The sequence below is a fragment of the Podarcis vaucheri genome, assembly GCF_965113315.1.
Source record: "Podarcis vaucheri genome assembly, chromosome: 8".
Lineage (NCBI taxonomy): Eukaryota > Metazoa > Chordata > Lepidosauria > Squamata > Lacertidae > Podarcis > Podarcis vaucheri.
The window spans coordinates 22,336,320-22,359,396 of NC_138766.1; the positions used below are offsets into that span (position 1 = coordinate 22,336,320).

At 42.5% G+C, this 23,077-nt stretch overlaps 1 long non-coding RNA gene across 1 annotated transcript; it reads left to right on the top strand.

Annotated features, from left to right (window-relative positions):
• Positions 1-7,434: 7,434 nt before the first annotated feature.
• Positions 7,435-16,998, top strand: LOC309538900. Its single transcript, XR_014222476.1, has 3 exons — positions 7,435-7,866; positions 10,199-10,351; positions 16,714-16,998. It is a non-coding gene; the product is annotated as an uncharacterized lncRNA (long non-coding RNA).
• The last annotated feature ends 6,079 nt before the right edge of the window (positions 16,999-23,077 follow it).

Consider the following 23,077-nt stretch of genomic DNA (forward strand, 5'->3'; position numbering starts at 1 on the left):
GTGATTGTGCATGTAAGTAGCGGTTGGTGTGTGTTTTTTTCCGGTAGATAGTGTGTCCTAGGGAGCCATCAGGTTTTTTGTAGATTAGGACGTCAAGAAAGGGGAGTTGGTTGTTGTCTTCTATTTCCATAGTGAATTGTATTTTGGGGTGTAGGCTGTTGAGATGTGTGAGGAAGCTATCTAGTTTTTCTTTCCCGTGTGGCCAAATTACAAAGGTGTCATCAACATATCTGAGCCAAAGTTTGGGTTTGTGTTCTGACTTGTCTAAAGCATTGGTTTCAAAGTGTTCCATGTACAAATTTGCGATGACCGGTGAGAGGGGTGATCCCATAGGTGCTCCTTCTATCTGTTTGTATCTTTGTCCATTGTGGATGAAGTACGTGTTGGTTAGGCAGTGGTTGGTCAGGTCCAGGATGTATTTGGGGGGGTTGTATTTGTTTTGAATGGCTGTCAAGGCTTCATTAATGGGCACTTGAGTGAAGAGAGATACAACATCGAAGCTCACAAGTAGGTCATCGGGATGTAGGTATTGTTTCTTTATTGTTTCTATGAACTGGAAGGAGTTAGTAACGTGTGAAGCGATGGATTCTGCATAGGGCTGAAGTTGCTTAGCGAGAAATTTAGCGAGATTTTGTAGAGGTGAGCCTATGGAGCTGACTATTGGTCTGAGTGGTGTTCCTTCTTTGTGTATCTTGGGGAGACCGTAGAGTTTGGGGCATCTGGATGATTTTTCTCTGGGGATGATTCTTAGCTGGATTTCTTCACTGATAGGAGAGGCTTTTATTTTGGATTTGGTGGTTTTTTCCAGATAGGTGGTGGGATCTGTTTTTATAGGTTGGTAGGTAGGGTCTTGGAGTAGATTTGATAGTTTTGCTTGGTAGTCCGATGTGTTCATCACAACAGTGGCGTTGCCTTTGTCTGCTGGGAGAATGATTATGTTGTTGTCTTTCCTCAGGTTGGTGAGTGCTTTCTGTTCTTCTTTGTGTAAATTGCTTCTGGGTGGTTTGCTGGAGCAGAGGATGTTGGTGACTTCAAGTCTGATTTTATTGGCTTCATCTGGGTCGATTTTGGTCAGGCTAGCTTCGACTCCGCATATGATGTTTTCCGTGGGGATGCGTCTCGGGGCGACTGCAAAGTTGAAACCTTTGGAGAGTACTTTGGTTTCAGTTGGGGTGAGGATCCTGTTTGATATGTTATGTACTGTTTGTTTCATGGGTTGTTGTGGAGGGTGGCTGGGCTTCTGGCGTTTCTCTAGTTTGTAGAGTTTGTTGGTGTGTCTGTCTGTCTTATGTGAGGTCTCAGTTTCAGCTCTCCAGACGGCTAGTTGTTTGCATTGGACTGCCCAGCCACGTACATTGGACAAACAAACAGACGAATAAATGCACGTATCGCAGAACACAAGAATGCCGTCAAAAAAGAAGAAAAAACTTCCTCTCTTTTCCAACACATGAAAGAAACAGGACACGAAATTAATTTTGCAGATTCCAAATTGCTCTTTAACATGGAACATCACCACAAGAGAATAATCATGGAAGCCATCGAGATAGAGAAACACCCTCACAACATGAACAAGCGTGACGACACGTCCCGCCTGCCAGACATCTGGAAATTAGCCCTCCCCACAAAAACCGACACCAGAACCAGAGGCACACAGAACGCCGTCACCAATCAACCACACCAGACCCAAACCCAGACCCTCTCCACAGACATATTACAGACTCCATCCAGTAACCAAACTATAGTGGCACCTCCGGATGCTGCACCCCCCTGCAATCCCTACACTGATCTGGCTGGCACAAGGCACAAAACCACAGCTCGCCCCTATACACGAAGCCAAGCCAGAGCACAACTAAATGCAGCACAGCCATCTTCTCAGAAAAACTCTTCACAAGCTCAAGAGGTCAAGACACGAAAGCTTTAGCAACTAATCTACACTTAATGACCCACCCAGTGATATTCAGAATATCACTCATGAAATCACCCAAGATATCCCTCAAGTAATTAAGGAACAAAAGAAGAAAAGGCACACTAATCTAGGAACTTCCTCTCTGCCCAGAACGTTGGAGGCTATACACCACACCCCTCAACAGTATTTATAGGAACTCAAACACCAGACTCTGCTCTGTTCCAGTAACAGAAACGTCACACAGACACCCCGACTCTTACACGGGAAGACACCCGAAGACACCAAAACCTGCATATATATATATATATATATATATATATATATATATATATCAACAGTATTTATAGGAACTCAAACACCAGACTCTGCTCTGTTCCAGTAACAAGAAGCCGAAAGCACCAGCCTGAAGATGACGAGTGAGACCTCGTCGAAACGTCGCCCAGACACCCCAACTCTTACACGGGAAGACACCCGAAGACACCAAAACCTGCATTCCTGTACCCGTGAAAATCTACGAAAGCAAATATATATATATATATATATATATCTAAAAATATGATTTTCAATTTTATACAATTCAGTAATTTTATTATCATTTTAACATTTCAAAACTTGTCTTCCTTCCCCCTCTTTCTGCGGTTCCTTAAATTTATTTTTAATATTTTCCTGCATATCCAAATTAACGTGATTTGCTCATTTATTCATCTACTTTATAAAACTGCAGGTTATTACAATAATCCTGCCAATGTTCTTATCTGTTTACAATTTATTTGTAAATATTCAATAAACCATTTCCATTCTTTTATGAAAAGTTTGTTATCTTGATTTCTTATTTTTCTGGCAAGTTTCATCATTTCTGCATATTCCATAAGTTTTGGTATCCATTCTTCTTTCGCTGGGACTTCTTCTTCTTTCCATTTTTTGGGCTAGTAACATTCTTGCTGCTGTAGTGGTATGCATGAATGAATTTCTATACAGTTTGGGTAGTTCTGTCCCTATATTTCTGAAAAGGAATCGTACAAGTGTTTATATGCTATGCTAAAAACCTCTGGGCCAATCTAGTGAACTGGAGTGCTTGGTCTTAGAGGATAGCGTTGATAACAAAAACCTGGTGGAACCGAGAGAACCATTGGGACATGGTTATCTTCAGATATAAAATTTATAGGAAGGGCAGGGAAGGACGCACTGGAGGGAAATTTGTGGGTATTGAGTGCAGCAAGCTAGAAATCCTCAAAGGGACAGATTCCTCCACAGAATTGTTGTGGGTGGTGATACCGGGCCGGAAGAGTAATTGATTAGTGGGGATGTGTTGTCATTCCCCTGATCAAAGCGCTCAGCAAGTACTTGAGATGAAGGATGAAATCAAAGACACACCCAAAAGAGGATATGTTGTAATAAAGGGTGACTTCAACTGCCCTCACATTGTCGGCATCCATCTGTCTTGAGAGAGAATGGAGTGCACCTCTGAGGGCAAAGTCAATCTGCTATGTTAGCATCACCAACATCATCTCCCTGGACCACAAGCCTGGGTGGGCAGCGGGTATGGAGGTCCTGGGCTGTCCAGACAATAAGACACCCCTCTCAGCCTCACTGATGTGGTCCAAAGGGAAGCGGAGCAATAGGTTTGACATTAGAAGTTGCCGGAAGGAGGAGTACAAGGCAGCACCCAACCGTCTTAGAGACTCCACTCGGGATTTGTGTAGGGTTTACTCCTTGGCCTTTTTTTCTCCTGAAGATATCCTGCAAGGCAGTGGAGGGTTAGGTTCAGAGCTTTCCTTCTCCACCCTCACATAGGCCGTGCCAGCCATGAGGGTAGAGTTGGAAAAGATTCAGAAAAGGGCAACCAAGATGATCAAGCGGATGGAACAACTACCCAATAAGGAATGATGGCTACAACTTTTGGGACTTCTTGGTTTAGAGTAAAGGTGAGTATTAGATGGCAATATAGAAGTTTATAAAAATTGTGCACACCATCGAGAAAGCGTAAAACACATGCTAGAGGAGAACTTCTGTCTATGATGCTAACATTTGGGTTTTTAATTTTTTTTAAAAAAAGCCTGCTCAGTCACAAGTTCAGCAAATACATGCCCAACCCTGGAAATATATTGCAGTATTTCGTTGCAGGACCTGTTTGTGTATTTCTATTTTAATAGTCCAAGTGATGGGGGTGGGGGGAGTACAGGAAGGCATAGCAACCATTATTTAAAGCGTAATGATATGAGTGCTGACAATTGAAACAAGTGGGCAGGATTTAATACTGGTCTGTTCTTAAGAACAACTGCCTTGATAACACATAATAATCAATATTGAAGGAGTTTAAATTGCAATCCAGCCTTCTTGTATGAAAATGAAACTTTTTCTTAGTTGCAGCATTCAGCTTAAATGAAGACTCATTGAAGACCCCTATTCAGAAGGGAACTGTTATTCCTAGTAATGAAAACATTTATGAGGAACAGCTTGATAGCTGTACAGTTCTTCTTCCTTTCTCATGCTAATTATTCTTATGAGGAAGCTACAAATAGAAACAGAGCCTGCATCCAGTCTCATGCACTAGCAGTTTTAAAATTACTCTTTCGATGAACAAACATTTCCTCTGAAAGGCATGCCAGAGTTACTTACAGTTATATATATATATATATATATATTTGCTTTCGTAGATTTTCACGGGTACAGGAATGCAGGTTTTGGTGTCTTCGGGTGTCTTCCCCGACTCTTACACGGGAAGACACCCGAAGACACCAAAACCTGCATATATATATATATATGAGAAACGCCTGATCCTTAAAAACTTAAAAAGTTTCATCCAAAGAGTCCCCCCTCAAAATCCAGCAAAACCCCAAAACAAAACAAAAAGACCCTTACTGATTGATTGATTGATTGATTGATTGATTGGCCTGACATCAAAAATATGTGCCACATTATATTTAAAGCGAAACTGACCAATACAACTTGGCAAACGGTGCCGGATAGCTCAGTCGGTAAAGCACGAGACTCTTAATCTCAGGGTTGTCGGTTTGAGCCCCACGTTGGGCAAAAGATTCCTGCAATGCCGGGGGTTGGACTAGATGGCCCTTGGGGTACCATCCAATTTGATCACAATTCCAGCAGTAGTATAACTTGGATTTGGTCCTCCAAGTCCCCCCAGATTTTCTGTTTCTGCTTGTACCTCAGTAATGTGAGAAGCTTTGCAGGAGCACAATGCGTAGGGCGTCGGGTTGGGAAGCAGAAGCCAGGAGTTGGAACTCCGCTGAGGGAGCCAAATATGCTCCAGTCAAGGGCATAAGCTTTGCATGCAAAAGGTCCCAGCTTCAATCCTCCATGTAAGATCTATGAAAGACTCCTGTCTGAAACACTGCAGAACTGGGGCTGGTCATTGTAGGGAATATGGGCCAACCGTCTGGCTCCAGATAAGGCAGATTCTTATGTGCCATACCAGCCAGGTAATCTGAATAGCCTACTCTTTTTGCTGTTTTATGATTCCTTGCCTTGCCTTGTGTGTTCCTACTCCCATTAACTGACAACTGAAGGAACCATGCTGCATCGATGCCCAGGCTTTGAAGTGATGCAAATGAGATTTACTGGCAACCGTAAATATGTCATATGGCATTAATAACCCCTGCTATAAATAAGGTTGAGTTTTATTCTAGCCTTCTCATTTGCACCTGAATAAGAAAACTATATATAAATATATAATATTGACTGCCTTGCCTTCTGGACATTTGGCCTGTCCTCCAAGATGCTTGCTTTGTTATCCATGAAGTGTATTGAGTGAAATAATGGCTATGAAGGCATGCCTTAAAGCAAAATAATGGAGGGCAGTTGCAGCAACTGTCACTTATGTGCATCTCCCATTGTGTGTGCTCTCACACACAGATGCCATGCTCTGCCTCTTCTAGGGTCTCAAATGGAATATTTCAGTCTCTGTGCCCAAGACAATTTAGTTTTCCTTACTAAAATTGCTGGCAAGAGCTTTGTTTGTGCCAATAGGTGTTTGTTTATGTTTGTTTGTTACCTGATTATCAGAACACCTGCTTACTTGGAAGACGTCCGGAGCATTGAGTCATTTTGGGCAGGCATCTGAATATTTCTCAACTTGTTTCTTGTTGTTGTTGCTGTTATCCAGTTGTGCTGCACCCACATTAAAACTATGGATCTGATAAGTAATAAATATTGTGCACTTGTGCCTTGAAAGAAAAGTGCAAACACTGAAATGCCATTATTCCGAGAAAGATAAGAACTTAGAAAGAAATGAACTTCTGATATATATCAGATTAGATTTTTAAGCTTCTGTCATTATTATTATTAAAAGTATTTCCAAGCAGCTTATAATGCCATATGGCCTAAATAAAATAATCTCTAGAAGACTAAATTACATTGGCCCTTCCTACCTTTAGAGCTTGTCACATTGCTGTACATGTATTGTGTTATGATAGTTGAGGATTGGTTCATTCGTTTGGTCCATGGTGGAACTCCAGGACTCTCCAGAAGAGATGGGGGGGGGCTCATGCTGTGCGTGACATCATAACATCATGCTCGGACATTGGACCCGACGCCCAGATGTCGGACACGAGGCCTGGATGTGACGCTGTCGTGTATGATGTCCAGGTGTCAAATGGTAGTTCAGCTTCCATGGCCGGCAGCTCCACCACTTCCTCCTGCTACCACCATGGGCTAGGGGCTGCTTCCCCTCCACGGCAGGAGGAGGAGCCACTGCATTCCTGGCTTGCATGACCACTGTGAGCCACTGTGGCCAGACTTCCAGAAGCTGCTGACTGGAGAGCCAGTGTGGTGTAGACTCGTAATCTGGTGAACCGGGTTTGTGCCTCCGCTCCTCCACATGCAGCTGCTGGGTGACCTTGGGCTAGTCACACTTCTTTGAAGTCTCTCAGCCCCACTCACCTCACAGAGTGTTTGTTGTGGGGGAGCAAAGGAAAGGAGAATGTTAGCCGCTTTGAGACTCCTTCGGGTAGTGATAAAGTGGGATATCAAATCCAAACTCTTCTTCTGCTTCCAGAAGCACAGCTCCAGCACACTGGCTTCCAGATGGTGACAGCAGCCTAGCAGGCCTGCCAGCAGCCTGCCAGTCTTTGTGGCACCGTTGACATTCTAGTAGGCCTCGTTCTGGCACCAGCAGCCCCAAAATACCTCACGGCAGTGGCAGCAGTAGCTGCTCATCTACTGGGGGGGGGGCTCTGCCCCATCAAATATATTTGGGGGGGGGCTACAGTCACCTAGTAGTTGGCATCCTGGTGTGGGATAACCGCATCACTGATTCACCCTGTAATAGGAAAACTGTAGAAGCAGCTGCACCTTTCCATTAATATGGTATGAATCAGACCTGAAGTCTGCTGCAAGCGTCCATGTGATTATTATACCAATACCTGAAACAAGGGCATGCAGAGATTCTTTCTTTATGGTTGTTACTGAGCCAGTTATGGAGCCAGTGGCTGGCTTTGGGGCTCAAATTTCAGCAGTGCCCTGTGTGACGCCAAAATTTGTCCCCCCGCCTTCTGCTCCATTTTAAATCATAGTTGTGGCACCTCCTGCACCATCCCTGAGGCTCCATGCCCCACGTGAGTGAACTGGTCATGCTCCCTTAATGTCAGGATGCTGTCAGCAGCTCCCGGCTGACCAGTCCCTGACAATTAGTTTTCTTTAACAGTGGAAGCAGGTTTTCAGATTATACAAAGCTCTTCTTCAGGTTTTGATTATGAGAGCAAAAAATAAACATCCAATAGTCTAGACAGAAACAACTGGGTAGTCAGGCTGATGGTTACTTGGTTGCAGAAGTTTACTGGCCATTGCTGTTGGCATGGAGATAGTCTAGGTTGAATGCAAACATGCCATTCTGATGTCATGTGTGATGTCATAAAGAGGATCTGCTTTAAGTCTTGGTAAAACCAGAAACAGTTAACAGTCAGACTGCATCTCAGCCCTGTCAAGATGGATCTTCATAATAGGTGATGAATAGTTTTATTTGGGGGATATATTAACTTTTAGTATTGGGTGAAAGTTTTAGATTGGTTTGCCAGTTTGTAACCCACCAAGCTGAGGCCAATAGATATACATTAGCAAACCCTGTACCCATCAAATAATCAACTTTATGTGAGACTTTGGGATGGATTCATACAAACACATTTCCATTCTCAAGAAAGGTTGGAAGGTATGTAATTTGAATGGCTATTGCTGTCAGGGTGCTGTTAGTGGCTCCTGACTGGTTGCCCAGAACAGTATAAAGACAAGGAAAAGTTTCATACAGTCCTTTTTTATTTCAAACTTTATAGAGAGAGGCTATAGAACCCAACCTCTTGGATAATGCTGTTGTCCTGAGTGAATCACCACCACCCGTCTCTCCCACTTCCTCATTTGTCAACCTCATCACTTCCTCTATGTGTGCCACTAAGTGCCCTCTGTCTGCTGGATTTTGGGAGATGGTGGGTCTGGAATGCTCTCCCATGATTTCCCAACTTTCCCCCTCATTTGTCTCTGAGCTGCTACCTCCCTCAAACCCCTGTTGTAAATCTATACTGTCCTCCTCTTCCTTCTCCCTGGAAGGGTCAGGATGGGGCGGTGGTCTCTACCGTTTCTCTTCTGACAAGTCCCTGACATCTAAGTCCATCTCTGATGAGATACTCTTCCCTCTGAGACTCATCTCAGGCAATCATTAAACCTTTCTGGAAGTGTTGCAAGATTGTGTCTGGCCTGACTTGGGGTATCTGTATACCTGTATAGTTTCAGTTTTTAAGGGTTTATTTGTAAGGCCAAACTAAATGTGAGGATGACCACACAATGAGTGGTTGTGTAATTGTAACAAACAGAAGCTGGGCTGGGGTAGCAGGAAGAAGCCATTCACCCTTTGAACCCGCCATGTTCCCAATCAAGTCTTCTTTGTGTTTGGGGAGAAACACAGTTTCAAGAAACAGTTGCAGGGACCCCCTGCTGCGGTCCCAAAATGGATAGCATCTCCTCAGCTGCTTTTAACCTTTTGAAGACACATGACTGCTAGTTTTGCCCATAGTTTCCAGTTCTTGGTCAGCATCATGCTGAATGGCTCATCATTAAGAAAATAAATCAAAGCTGATCTTTGGTGATAGATTTCTCTCTCTCTCTCTCTCTCTCTCTTTCTTTCTCTCTCTCTCTCTTTGTCTCTCTCTCTCTCAACCTGAAATTCTTTCTGAGCTGCCTTCTGAAGTTATTCATTTTGATGAGGTACTGTGCAGGAAATGATACAATATAGAGAATGTTATTAATCAAAGCTATTCACTGAGGCCTTAACTGTGACCATTGTTGAGAAATGGAAAAGTGCAGTCTAAATCTGATTGGTTATTCCTGTCATCCTAGACTCTGCATATGGAACAGGTTCCTTCATTTTGCAGTGACAGATAAAATACATATGGGGAAAATTTATTCATTTTATGTGTGTGTGTCTGTGTTTTTTTAAAAATAAGAAACATCAAGTCATTTGTATATTATTTCACATAGAGACTGTGGTTGTGACAGACCAAGTTTACGATTTGAGAGGATTTTCAGTATTTTGATAGGAAAACAGCAAGCTTCAGGACTATGAAAAATAGGAGGGGATTAATAAATTAGCAAGCATTTCCAAGCTACTCAATACACCCAATACTTGTTTGTATTTAGAAATATTTTAATTCAGAAGCCCATCTTCTCTGACAGCTGGGTCAGACTAAGAGAAGAGCTCTAACATAATATTTTCCAGAAATGAGGATGCTTGAAAATAAGCTTTTCTAATCTCCCTCTGTGCTCCCCAACCCTGCTAAATCTCTACTGTCTAGCGGGTCTCCATTATTCTCCTGCCCATTTCTAGGCTCTTTGGTCATGAGTGGTTGCATTTGTCACGATTCCATCGTGGGTTTTTTTAAGGTCTTTAAAGTGCTCCTAATCCACCCAAGGTTCTGTAATAATGGAGCATGAAATTGTTCATAAATTTACAAATTGATCGATATGGGAGGGAATGTAAAGTGAAATCTTCGAAGCTTGCTTTCAAAACACCAGGAAAATGGGTCATCACAGCGAGGACGAAAGGGATGATGGTGGATACAGAAAGCATATGTAGAAGAAATATGCCTCCGATTGCTTATAGTGTGCCACACTACAGCCATATAGTGTTCCACCTACACAGCATCACAGATTTTCCCCTAAGCGCATCCAAATAACTTCATTGTACTAGCCATTGGCTGTGACAAATCTGAATCAAAAATAAATACAAGCAAAAGGGGTGCCACACCACAAATAACAGTCTTTATTTACATCTCTATGTCTCCCTTACAGTTCATTGTTGTATTGTCCAGGGTCTTCTTTCTTATCTTTTTGGCCGCCACAGCAAAAAGGGTGACTTTGTGAGCCATTGAAGTGTTTACATTTCTAAGAAGCCATAGGACCTTCTATGCCAGGGACAGACATCTTTCCTGTACGGATGGTAAGGTGAGAAATTGCCTCCTGGGTCCAATGTATAGTGGGCAAAATAGTAAATAGTGCAAGATGTCTTCCAACTGTGGTTGCCCACATATACAGAATCTGTCTTTGTATGGTACCCTGTACCTTTGTACAGCATCATCTGTCCAGGACGAAGGATGGCATAGTTTGAAAACGTAGCTCAGTAAAAGTGAATCTTAGTGAGGCTGGCCAGAGATTCAACAGGTAGCTAGCTCTAAAATGGACCATTTTTAGAAGGGGGAACCAAGGAGAGAATTAGTGTTTCAAGGAGCATTATACTGCTTTCAGTGTATAGTGCAGATGCATAGTGTTAGTCTGGATCCATCTCCTTTTTTCCAGTGGAGTCCATTCACACACTTAGCTGGAAGTTGTAAACTACAGAATAACAGAGTGTTGAAAACTCAAGCAATGCACAACATGCATGTCTGAAATAGCTTTTAGACTCGATCCACGATCCATGAATTGTTCTCCTGTTCCACTAAAGGCAGTTCTTATTAGCCTGAACAGATAAACAGGAAGGTTTGAGGCATTACAGAGATGAGAGAGGAAATAATTTCCCTACATGAAATAAGAAATGTCAATTCCAGTAAGTTGGAGTTAAAACAGAAAGCTGCTAGGTTAGTATTAGTACCAATAAGCAATCTGTCATTATGTAAAGGCTGCCATCTATCATTCAGTGTGCCCATATTTTTAGGATTACTGTGCCAATTTTCAAATTACATTGTTTTCTTCCCCTTGCATACACACACACACACACACAGAGAGAGAGAGAGAGAGAGAGAGAGAGAGATTTTGTGATAGTGCTCCCCCTTCACCAGTCAGATATGAGACCTCTGTATAGAAAATGCCCCTATCATTAAATGAATGGAATACACACCGTTGAGCAAGCAGGAGGCTTCCCTTTGATACCCAAGGACTCCATATGAAATAATCAAGGGACTCATTCTATTCTCTTTGAGCTTTGACGTATTCTCAGATCTGCTGTGAACTGAGCCACTCTACCTTCTGTTCCCCAACCCATCCTTTCTACGTGATTCCAATTCAGAGTGCATCTTCTTTGAAGAAAGGATTTCCTTTCCCTGTGTGTTTACGGACTGTCTCACAAAAGTGTACCATCTTCATCTACCCTGTAGACATCAGGGAATATCAGAGTGCAAATTGTTAAATATATATCCAGAGGCAATATGGTTCCCATAGTCAAAATCTTTTCATAACACTCACAAATGAAACATCTACATTTCCCCTCAAGATAGAGTTACGGGCTCATCCAGACCACACTTTTCAGGCACAGGTCCACACTTTAAAGCTCAGAGTCCAATAGTTTTTGTTTGTTTTTGTACTGCTGCTTTCCCCAGGAAAACCTGTGTTTTTAGAGCAAGCACCAATCTGCAGAAAGGGTACAGTAAAGTTGATAGCACAATAGCTTCGTAAAAAGCATTTTGGTTTCCCTGTGAATGTCCTGGTCCTCAAACACTCTGCGCTTCAGCTGGGAGAAAGCTGCACTCGCAGAGCTCAGGCGATGCTGGATTTCGGCATCGATGTCGGCCCTTGTGGAAAGGTGTCAGCCCAGTAGGAGAGGTGATCACACTTTTCACACTTCTCCAAATTTTATAATACCTATTCTGCTTCAAAAATAATATCAAAACACATAGAAGTGTGTGTTTAGGATGAATGTTTTTTAATGCATCGAGATAAAATGTATATTTAAACATGTAATTTTGATCAACATTATCTGAGTAAGTATCTAAATACCAATAAAAATATGCCGAACTAAAATAATCTTACCCCTCCATCCCTACCTCCAGCACATTTTATGAAGTCACTTTTGATTATGGCCTGACACCTCATTTTGGGAGGCCTTTAGTGAGGGGCAGATGCATTGTTTTCACATACCCAAAGCAAAACCTTGTGTACGCCTTGTATGCTCTCGGTAGTGGGGCGATTGACTCCATTTGTCCAAGAAATTGCTACTTCAAGCTATACGTGTTGTAGATGTGCTATAAATTTACCAACCAAGAGTGACTTAAAAAAAAATACTGCCAATTTAAACACACAAGTGTGGGATGCTGCCTTACTTCAAATTAGGAGCTGGCTGGCAGCAGCTCTAAGGGTTTTCAGCAAGGGTCTCTCCTGGACCTAGCTGGAGAGATCAGAGATTGAACCTAGACCTTATTCCTGCCAAATCAGATGTTCTGCCACTGAGAAACGGCCCTTCTGTATGCAATTAGGCCAATGAACAAACGTTCCTGGAGCTAATTGATGGGGCAGCTGTTTTGTCTTCTATTAGACAATCTGCAGAAAAAGGTACAAAGAGATGGCAACAACTACAGGTTGTCATAGAGACAGAAACTATGTAGCCAAAGAAAAGGAAAGGAAAAGACTTGGATCTGGAGAGACTGAACACAATATTGAGCCAGTGTCTACTGAAGAAGACTGTAAAAGTGAAGGTGTTTGTAAAGAGTGCTCTAAGCAAAGAAAATCTGTTTGGTAACTTTACTGGCTCCTGTCACCCCACTACCAGGATTCTAAAACTATTGTAAGAACAACAGGCTAGCCATCATTATTGCCACCAAAATTCTCAAATCGCTATAAGAAAAGCAAATTAATGATTATTTATCACTTAAATAATTTAACATGAGGCTGTTTTTCATCACAACAAGCTCTGTTATGCTAATTGCATGGTTAGCATCAATGACCACTTTACCAAACTCTCCCCTGACTCAGTAGACATTCTCAGGCTTCATGCCTGGACCCATTGGCTTGAGAGTCAGTCCCATTGAACACAATGAGGCTTGCTTTTAAGCCGTCATGTGTACAATTGTGTCACCAATACGCAAATTTGTGCAAATTAAGCTGAATCCCTAGCCGGAATTAAGATTGCCGGAAGAAATATCAAAAACCTCAGATATGCAGATGACACAACCTTGATGGCAGAAAGTGAGGAAGAGTTAAAGAACCTTTTATTGAGGGTGAAAGAGGAGAGTGCAAAACATGTCTGAAACTCAACATCAAAAAAATGAAGATGATGGCCACTGGTCCCATCACCTCCTGGCAAATAGAAGGGGAAGAAATGGAGGCAATGAGAGATTTTACTTTCTTGGGCTCCATGATCACTGCAGATGGTGACAGCAGCCACAAAATTAAAAGACGCCTGCTTCTTGGGAGAAAAGCAATGACAAACCTAGGCAGCATCTTAAAAAGCAGAGACATCACCTTGCCAACAAAGGTCCGTATAGTAAAAGCTATGGTTTTCCCAGTAGTGATGTATGGAAGTGAAAGCTGGACCATAAAGAAGGCTGATCACTGAAGAATTGATGCTTTTGAATTATGGTGCTGGAGGAGACTCTTGAGAATCCCATGGACTGCAAGAAGATCAAACCTATCCATTCCGAAGGAAATCAGCCCTGAGCGCTCACTGGAAGCTGGATCCTGAAGCTGAGGCTCCAATACTTTGGCCACCCCATGAGAAGAGAAGACTCCCTGGACCTTGAGCTTGTTTGGAGGTTCTAGCAGGGGAGCGCAGCTATCGTATACCCTTGACCGAAGAACGGTACACTCCTTCTATCTGGGATGGTCGTCCTCTTCCACCGAGCGCGCAGCTTCGGGAGGGACGCACATGGAGCGGTGAGGGAGGAAGAGGACACCCCCCTAGCCAGCCAGATCAGCCAAATCAACACTGGCGATCAATGGGGTGACAGATGTCGCAGCCAGATCCCCCTCACATCCAAGGTTCTAGAGAAAATTTTAACTATGAATGAGAGACAGAAGTTTCAGGAGGAGACAGGACTAACATTGTTTTAAAAAGTGAAATACTTAGGGGTTAACATGACTGCTAAAAACGTGAACTTATTCAAGGATAATTATGAAAAATGTTGGACTGAAGTGAAAAAGGATTTAGAAGTATGGACAAATTTGAAGTTATCATTGTTAGGCCGAATTGCTGTGATAAAAATGAATGTGCTGCCAAGGATGTTATTTTTGTTCCAAACATTGCAAATTTTGGATAAGATGGATTGTTTCAAGAAGTGGCAGAAGGATATTTCTAGATTTGTTTGGCAGGGCAAGAAGCCTCGAATAAAATTTAAGATATTAACGGATGCTAAAGAAAGAGGTGGATTTGCCCTGCCAGACCTTAAACTTTATTATGAATCAGCTGCCTTTTGTTGGCTGAGAGAATGGCTGCTTCTTGAAAATACTGAAGTGTTGGATTTAGAAGGTTTTAACAATGTATTTGGATGGAATGCATATTTGTGGTATGATAAGGTTAAAGCACACAAAGCATTTAAAAATCATATTGTTAGAAAAGCATTGTTTAATGTTTGGATAAGATATAAGGATTTGTTAGGGGAAAAAACCCCAAGATGGTTGTCACCAATGGAAGCGAAGGCACAGAAAAAACTCAGTATGGAGTCCAAATGGTTGAAATATTGGGAAATTCTGGAACAAGATGGAGAGAGAATAAAATTGCAGAGCTTTGAAAAATTGAAAAACAAAGTGCGAGATTGGCTCCATTACTATCAAATAATGGAGGCATACAAATTGGACAAAAAAGTTGGTTTCCAGAGAATGGCAGATGAAGTTGATGGACTACATGGAATTGGCGGAAATGACTGGCAGAATCCGAGACCAGGGAGAAGAGTCGGTGGAAGAAGACTGGAAAAAGTTTAAAGACTATTTACAGAAATACTGAAAAATTAAAGGTAAAGGTAAAGGTAAAGGTACCCCTGCCCGAACGGGCCAGTCTTGACAGACTCTGGGGTTTGTGCGCCCATCTCACTCAAGAGGCCGGGGGCCAGCGCTGTCCGGAGACACTTCCGGGTCACGTGGCCAGCGTGACAAAGCTGCATCTGGCGAGCCAGCGCAGCACACGGAACGCCGTTTACCTTCCCGCTGGTAAGCGGTACCTATTTATCTACTTGCACCCGGGGGTGCTTTCGAACTGCTAGGTTGGCAGGCGCTGGGACCGAGCAGCGGGAGCGCACCCCGCCGCGGGGATTCGAACCGCCGACCTTTCGATCGGCAAGCCCTAGGCGCTGAGGCTTTTACCCACAGCGCCACCCGCGTCCCTAACTGAAAAATTAATGAATGTTAAAAAGATGTTGGAATGAAGTTATATGGCTTTAGTAGAAATGTCATAAGGAATTAAGTATAAATAGATTATTAGAGCATTAAAGGGAAAAATAAGGTTAGAATGTGTTAAGACAATTATAGGATAGAAAATAGAGGAAGATGGAAAGGAATTGCTGAAACAATTAATAGAAGTGGAATACAAAAAGGGAGGTGTGAGGAGGTCATGGAAATTAGTGAAAGAAAGATAAGATATTGAAATTGGACTGTGTTTTAAATGGTTTTTGTTTTGTTTTGTTAGTTGCATATTAGTGTTTAGCAGTTTTTTTTTGTTTTTTGTTTTGTATTGTATTGTATAATTGTATGTTTTTTTTCTTTTTTGGTTTTTTGTAATGTTGTGTTCAATTTGTTGGAAAACTAATAAATATTATTATATATAAAAAAAGAGAAGACTCCCTGGAAAAGACCTTGATGTTGGGAAAGATGGAGGGCACAAGAAGAAGGGGACAACAGAGGACGAGATAGTTGGATAGTGTTCTTGAAGCTATTAGCATGAGTTTGACCAAACTGCTGGAGGCAGCGGAAGACAGGAGTGCCTGGCGTGCTTTGGTCCATGGGGTCACGAAGAGTCGGACATGACTAAACAACTAAACAACAACAACAACAAAGCTGAAGAACCGAAGAAGTGCTCCTGAGTTTACCACTGGCATACTTTAAGATCCCTTTAAGAGTGTTTTCCCTTATGTCTAAACTTATCTAAATAGATTTAAGCATAATCTCTTTTGAAGCAAAAAAATAAAATAAAAAATCAATACAATTTTCTGTTGCATGGGGTGTTTTCCCTACTGATCTTCATTTCCCCATAGTTGTTCCCACGCAGACATAGGCTTTCTGAGTGGGGTATTTCAATTAAGACAGTGCTGTCAAACAGTGATACATTATGTCAGATTCCTTCCCTCATGTAGCCCAGCGGCTGTAATCTTTTCCAATAATTAGCAGGAATGGCTAAAATGTGCTTGCAATTTTTATGTCAATGTCCCCTCTGTCTTCCTTTCCTATAGTTTGCTCAGACTCATTCCCAGCCTTTGGCTCCCTTTGGTTCAAAAATCATCTTTGCATTCGATTTTAAACCAACCCGTGTGTGTGTGTGTGTGTGTGTGTGTGTGTTTGCGCGTGCAAAACAGTCTAATTCGCTCATCGTTACCAAGTTGTCTAAGCCATGCTGTTCCGTTAATTAAAATTGCTACATTCTTCTTTTCTGTGTTTATCTTTTGCCTCTTCAGCTCTTTGCTTCTCATTGTAATGCTCCTTGCTTGAGGATGACTACATTGTTCTCTGATACAGTGTAATGAGTTTTCTGGTGGTGGAAGGCTTACTGTGTTTTGGCAGTCCTGAAAGTAACAGGCATACAGTGCACCAGCTAATTTAGAGAAGAGAGATGCCTATAGGCCACATCTGAATTCGCAAATGCAAGCACACACAGAAAGCTCTCCTCTGCTGGATGTATTTTCACCCATCACAAGTCAATATATGAAAGAAGGTATGTGAAGCCCCATTAGCACACACACACACACTATTTACTTTTAAAGTATTCATGGAATCTTGGCAAGCATGAGCCCAGAATGGAGTTTGTAGGAAGTGGGTCAATAGGAAATGGAGCAAATGATTAGAGCAAGGATCTGAAAGGCAGCACGTGTCCTGGCATCATAGAATCGTAGAGTTGGGACACCAAGGGTCATCTAATCCAACCTCCTGCAATGCAGGAATCTCAGCATATGGTTCCCCTTCCGCTCTAAAGCCATACTAGACCCTACTTAGCTTTGCCAATGTGCGAGCAGTTTGATCACACAAAGATCAAGAAGCAGAAATCTGAGAATGGCAAAAGGAGAGGACCGCAGCTCAGTGACAGAGCACCTGCTCTGCCTGCAGAAAGTCCAGGTTTGATCCCTGTTGTCTCCAGGTTGGGTGGGGCCAGGACTTCCTTCCTAAGAGCCCAGGAAAACAAGGTTACTTTGTGTAGACAATACAAAGCGAGATGGACGAATAGCTTCTTCTAATCTCACGCAGAACTAGTGCTGTGCACAAATTTGTCTGGATTTGTTGTGAGTGGGGGAACATTGTGGGGGTGAATGTCTTAGAAATTTTCAGGTTTGGGTTGAGGGTTGGCTTGCCTTAAAAATAATAATCAAGGAAGCTCAGCCCTCTGAGTATCTTTATCTCTACTCCCCTCCCCCCAAAAAAATTTCTCATTTGGCAACACCCCCTGCTCAGGCTGCACCCCTCACTCGCCCTGCTCCAGTGCTCTTCAAGTGCTTTTGCCTAGCTGAAACAAATTCTTGAACCATGATAATGTCTCTTGCCTGGATGAAAGGAGATGTCTTTTGTGTTTGTGTAGACATCTCCTGGTATAGTCACAGTTTCTGGGAGTCCTGGCTTAGGTGTCTTAGTGTCAGGCTTCGGGAAATCGGCTTCCTCCCCCCGTGGCAGTAGATAAGAAGATCAAAGAAAGGAACGCCTTAGCAGTTAGAAACTTTAATAATCACAGCGAGAGAACAAAGAACATATCTCCTAGAAATGGCGGTGCTCCCAATTAAGGATTACACCGCCTTCTGTCCCTATTAATCTATGTCACTCCTACATCTTGTAAAATGAGCTTGTACCTTTTTGTGCTTTCTTTTTCTGACACTTTCTGAGCTCTTCTTGACCTTGGGCTGACTGGAATGCTGTCCAGAGACACTGAATCTGTTAACTCTCTCTCTCTCTTCCAGTCTTTCTTTTCCTAGCTGTTCCCTATCCAGTACTTCCCAGCTTCTGCCTTCAGAACTATGTCCCTCTGCAAACCACTGTTCCAAATCTATACTTCCTCCTGCTTCTGGGAAGATGCAGGAGCAGGAGCAGGAGTGGGGTAGGCTCCCACCATTCCTCCTCAGTGCAACCCTCCTCAGCATGGTCCCTGACACTTAGATTTTAATGGTCTCTGACTGCTGACTCAGAATCAGGCCCATACCTGTGGTTTCTGAGTAGTGACAACAGTGCTACTGATCCAGCTGGTACCTCACTTCTTTGAAGTCTCTCAGCCCCACTCATCTCACAGAGTGTTTGTTGTGGGGGAGGAAGGGAAAGGAGAATGTTAGCCGCTTTGAGACTCCTTCGGGTAGTGATAAAGCGGGATATCAAATCCAAACTCTTCTTCTCTTCTTCTTCAAAGTCTGGTAAGTGAGACACTGAGCTTTGAGATAGAGATGTGAGGCTTTGAAAAGATCCTAGAGTCCTCCAACCTCTTTCCCAAACCCTAGTAAACACTTGTTTGGGGATGCAGGCAGGAGGACCCTGACAGCACCCTAGATTCCTCCTGCCTCCTTCCCAAAGCGTAGTTAGCATGTTCTCACCTTTGGGGAGGGGATGGGAGGGCTCTAGGACCCTGTCAGAGCCTTTGTGCCTCCTTCCCAACACCTCCTTACCTGCCTTTGCAAAGGCAGTACAATGGTGGGTGGGTTTGTGCGCACCAAATCTTGGCCTTGCACAGAGTCTCGTAGTTCCCAAGTATGCCACTGTGGCCACATTCGGTACCCCTCCCCCTCCCCCAATATTGGGTTCTCTAAGAATGGGCCATGAAATTTGGGCTTTAGGTCTACAGAATCCAAAACAGAAGAGTAGGTGGTACTTACTGTAAGCCACCCAAAATGCCTTGGGTGCCCTGGCAGAAAGACAGTATATAAGTTCAGTAAATAAAGGATAACAATTGGTGAATTGAACAACAAATATACGAAGCCCTTTTGTTAAAGCCAAGAGGTTGCTCTATCTTTCCAAGACAACTTTCTTATGGTTCAGCCTTTGATGCAAGCTAATATGTTAATATGTGTGCCAGCTGCTACTACCTGTAGGGCTGTCCTGTTGTATTTGTTCATTCAGCTCTTTTTCTTTGGTCTCCAAATAACATTACCCCCAGGCCTCGTGATATTTATTGTGTGAAGCCTATACACAACAAATGAAGCAGCGCAGGGGATTTTAAAGGAGCGTTTTGCTGCTGCTGCTTCTTTACCAAATGGCAGTGAGCTCGGAGAAAGCCTTTCCAGGGTCAGAGCACAGAAAACCGGCTTCTAATGGTATTACAGGTCAGATGCTGGCAGCACTGTAGTCAAAGAGCCGGGAGGTTTTGATGTGCATGTGTCAGGGGGTGCTCTGTATGTGCAACCCAATGGCACACCGTGCCTGAGATCACTTTTTGTTTTCCAATTCTCTTGCAAGTGGGCATTCCTCATGGTACTTAGTGATCCAGAAGCCATGTGATCTTGCACATTAAACTACTTTAAGCAGTGATTTTGACTTGCTTAATTAGCTCTGCTAGGATTCCTAATCGTCGTGTGGCCTCCACTATGTACCATGTAATTATTGTGACATTAAATTCTCTCGTGGAGCTGTTTTGCTCTTGATGTCATCTTCTTTCCTGTTGGATATCTTGGCGGGTGAATTTACTACTGCAGAGAAATGAGCAACTCTAAAGCAATCTTTAGATATCATGTAGAATTTTGCATGGCCTCCCATGGGATGTGAATATTGTCTCCATAAGCCATAGTAGCTTGCGATAAGAGTGTGAAAATATAACAGTATTAAGTGCCAGCAGATACTTTTTTTAAAAAAAGAATTAAATGCTGTTCAGTCACTGTGAGTGTTTTCACTACCTCACAAAGCATGCTTTTTTTAAAAAAAAAGATTAATAAATAAATGGGAGGTTTGGATAGAAAACACACAAAACTGACTTAAACTGAGACAGACCATGAGTCCATCTAGGGTTTGGGATTGTGGAGGATGGTCAAATGCAAAGGTCTTTTCCAGGAAAGCCTTGTTAGCCAAGAACCTTTAAATTGAGATGTTAATAATTGAAAATTGAACCTTAATGAATGCAAAATCTAAAAAAGTCACTCCTCCCCCCATGGAAAACTTCATTGATCACAATTCCATGGCAAGGAAGGAATAATAATAATAATAATAATAATAATAATAATAATAATAATAATTTATTATACCATGCCCATTGGGCTGGGTTTCCCCAGCCACTCTGGGTAGCTCCTAACAGAATATAAAAAACACGATGAAACATCAAACATTAAAAACTTCCCTAAGCAGGGCTGCCTTCATATGTCTTCTAAAAGTCAGATAGTTGTTTACAGTGGCGTAGCGTGGGGGGTGCAGGGGGGGCCGGCCGCACCGGGCGCAACATCTGGGGGTTAGGGTTAGGGGGCGCAAATCCACGGGTTAGGGGGCGCAAATTACTTGCCTTGCCCCGGGTGCTGACAACCCACGCTATGCCACTGGTTGTTTATCCCCTTGACATCTGATAGGAGGGCGTTCCATAGGGCGGGCACCACTACCAAGAAGGCTGGTTCCCTGTAATCTCACTTCTCTCAATGAGGGAACCGCCAAAAGGCCCTCAGTGCTGGATCTCAGTGTCCGGGCAGAACGATGGGGGTGGAGATGCCCTTTCAGCCTATATAGGTGTGGCTTCTATATATACCCACCAAAAACCCTGAGGGCATCTTTAGTGGCCTCTCCTCAGAGACGCCCACCAAATGAGATGGGGTGCTATTTTTTTCTAATAAAAAAAGGTTTGAGAATTCACCAGCATTTTAGTGCAAATATATCCTAATAAACACATTTTTGTCAGCAATTTTGTCTATGGTACATATTTTTTTGCAGAGCACTTTCCTCAGGATAGTGCATTTCTGCATGTTACTTTTCCACAGCTTAAGTATTTTTGGCATATGTTACTTGGCAGAAGAGCTGCATTGCAAAATCCAGAGCCGTGAATTTTGAAGGATGGCTGCGTTTCAGTCCTCCTATTGTTCCAGAGTGTGAAAAGTTGGTAGGTTTGCTTTTACATGCAAACTTACTTGGATTTCTCTCCCCATTCCTATTTGAGAGAGGGCCTTTTTAATGTTCACACTCCAGTTACAGAATGTTCTATTCAGAAAGGCTCATCAGACACTTAATAATGGTTCTTTGGGCACCCAAGCTTCCCTCCTCAATATTTTTTATTCACCATTTAGTCAGTGCTATTTTTCTAGAAAAAGAGGTGCTGGAAATCACCATGAAGGCCTGCCTTGTTCTCTTATATTGGCAATGCTGCCCACCTAAGAGATTCTGAAACTAAGTTCCGGTGAGTTCCAGCTGAAAAAAGCCCTGCCTTTAGACCTTTTTTGTTATTTTATATTATTTTCTGCTGCAACTTCCCCACCTTTTGTTGTAATTATTTGCTTACTGGTTTAGCTTGCATATCATTTTTCTGACTGCTCAGATAATGCTAAGTTATTGGGTGCTGTGAACTAACCTGAGATCTATGAAGGGTGGTATGCAAATTGATCAAATAAATAAATACGCTGCACAAATGCTTAAATAAAAATAAAATAATCGAGTAGACTGTACATCCAAATTCTGTGATGCACAGTGGTTTTTTACTGCAATGGTCTTTTCCAAAACTAAAGACAGATAAAACCAATGCCTTGCATTCAGGGGATAACCGATCCCATACATATCCCGTCAGTGCTTATGGGATCGGTTCAGATACTTATTCTGCAACCCACCGAGGGACAAGTTGAATTGTTCCTGAAGCAGAATGTAGTTCCAATCTCATGGATGCAATGATGTTCTTGGTGGCAACCACATTGTTTCAGGTGCACATGAATTGATCTAGTGTCCTTGAATATTCATCGATTATTAATCCATTACATTCAGGTAGGTAGACGTGTTTGTCTGACGCAGTAAAAATAAAAATAAAAAAATTGCCCAGTGGCACCTTAGAGACCAACTAACATTTGTTTTGTGCATGCACATGAAAGCTTATACGCAGAACAAACTTAGTTGGTTTCTAAGGTGCCACTGGACAATTTATTATTATTATTATTATTATTATTATTATTATTATTATTATCCATTATTCCAACTTTCCCCCCAAAGTTGCTCAGGATGGTGTCACCAACTGTATCTTCTTAAGAACTCTGTAAGGTAGGTTAGGTTGAGAGATAGGCACTGGCACTAGGTCAACCAGCAAAAAAATTGTGGCTAAATAGAACTGTAGAACTGTTTGTATTTATGTCGTATAGCATAAAGTGAAGGTCAGGGAAATGAAAGATAAAGAAGATTATGCCTGTTGAATTTCTACCACCTATTGAAGACATTATATATATATATATATATATGCTTTCGTAGATTTTCACGGGTACAGGAATGCAGGTTTTGGTGTCTTCGGGTGTCTTCCCGTGTAAGAGTCGGGGTGTCTGTGCGACGTTTCGACGAGGTCTCACTCGTCATCTTCAGGCTGGTGCTTTCGGCTTCTTGTTACTGGAACAGAGCAGAATCTGGTGTTTGAGTTCCTATAAATACTGTTGAGGGGACCCACCCAGTGGTATTCAGAATATCACTCATGAAATCACTCAAGATATCCCTCAAGTAATTAAGGAACAAAAGAAGAAAAGGCACACTAATCTAGGAACTTCCTCTCTGCCCAGAACGTTGGAGGCTATACACCACACCCCTCAACAGTATTTATAGGAACTCAAACACCAGATTCTGCTCTGTTCCAGTAACAAGAAGCCGAAAGCACCAGCCTGAAGATGACGAGTGAGACCTCGTCGAAACGTCGCACAGACA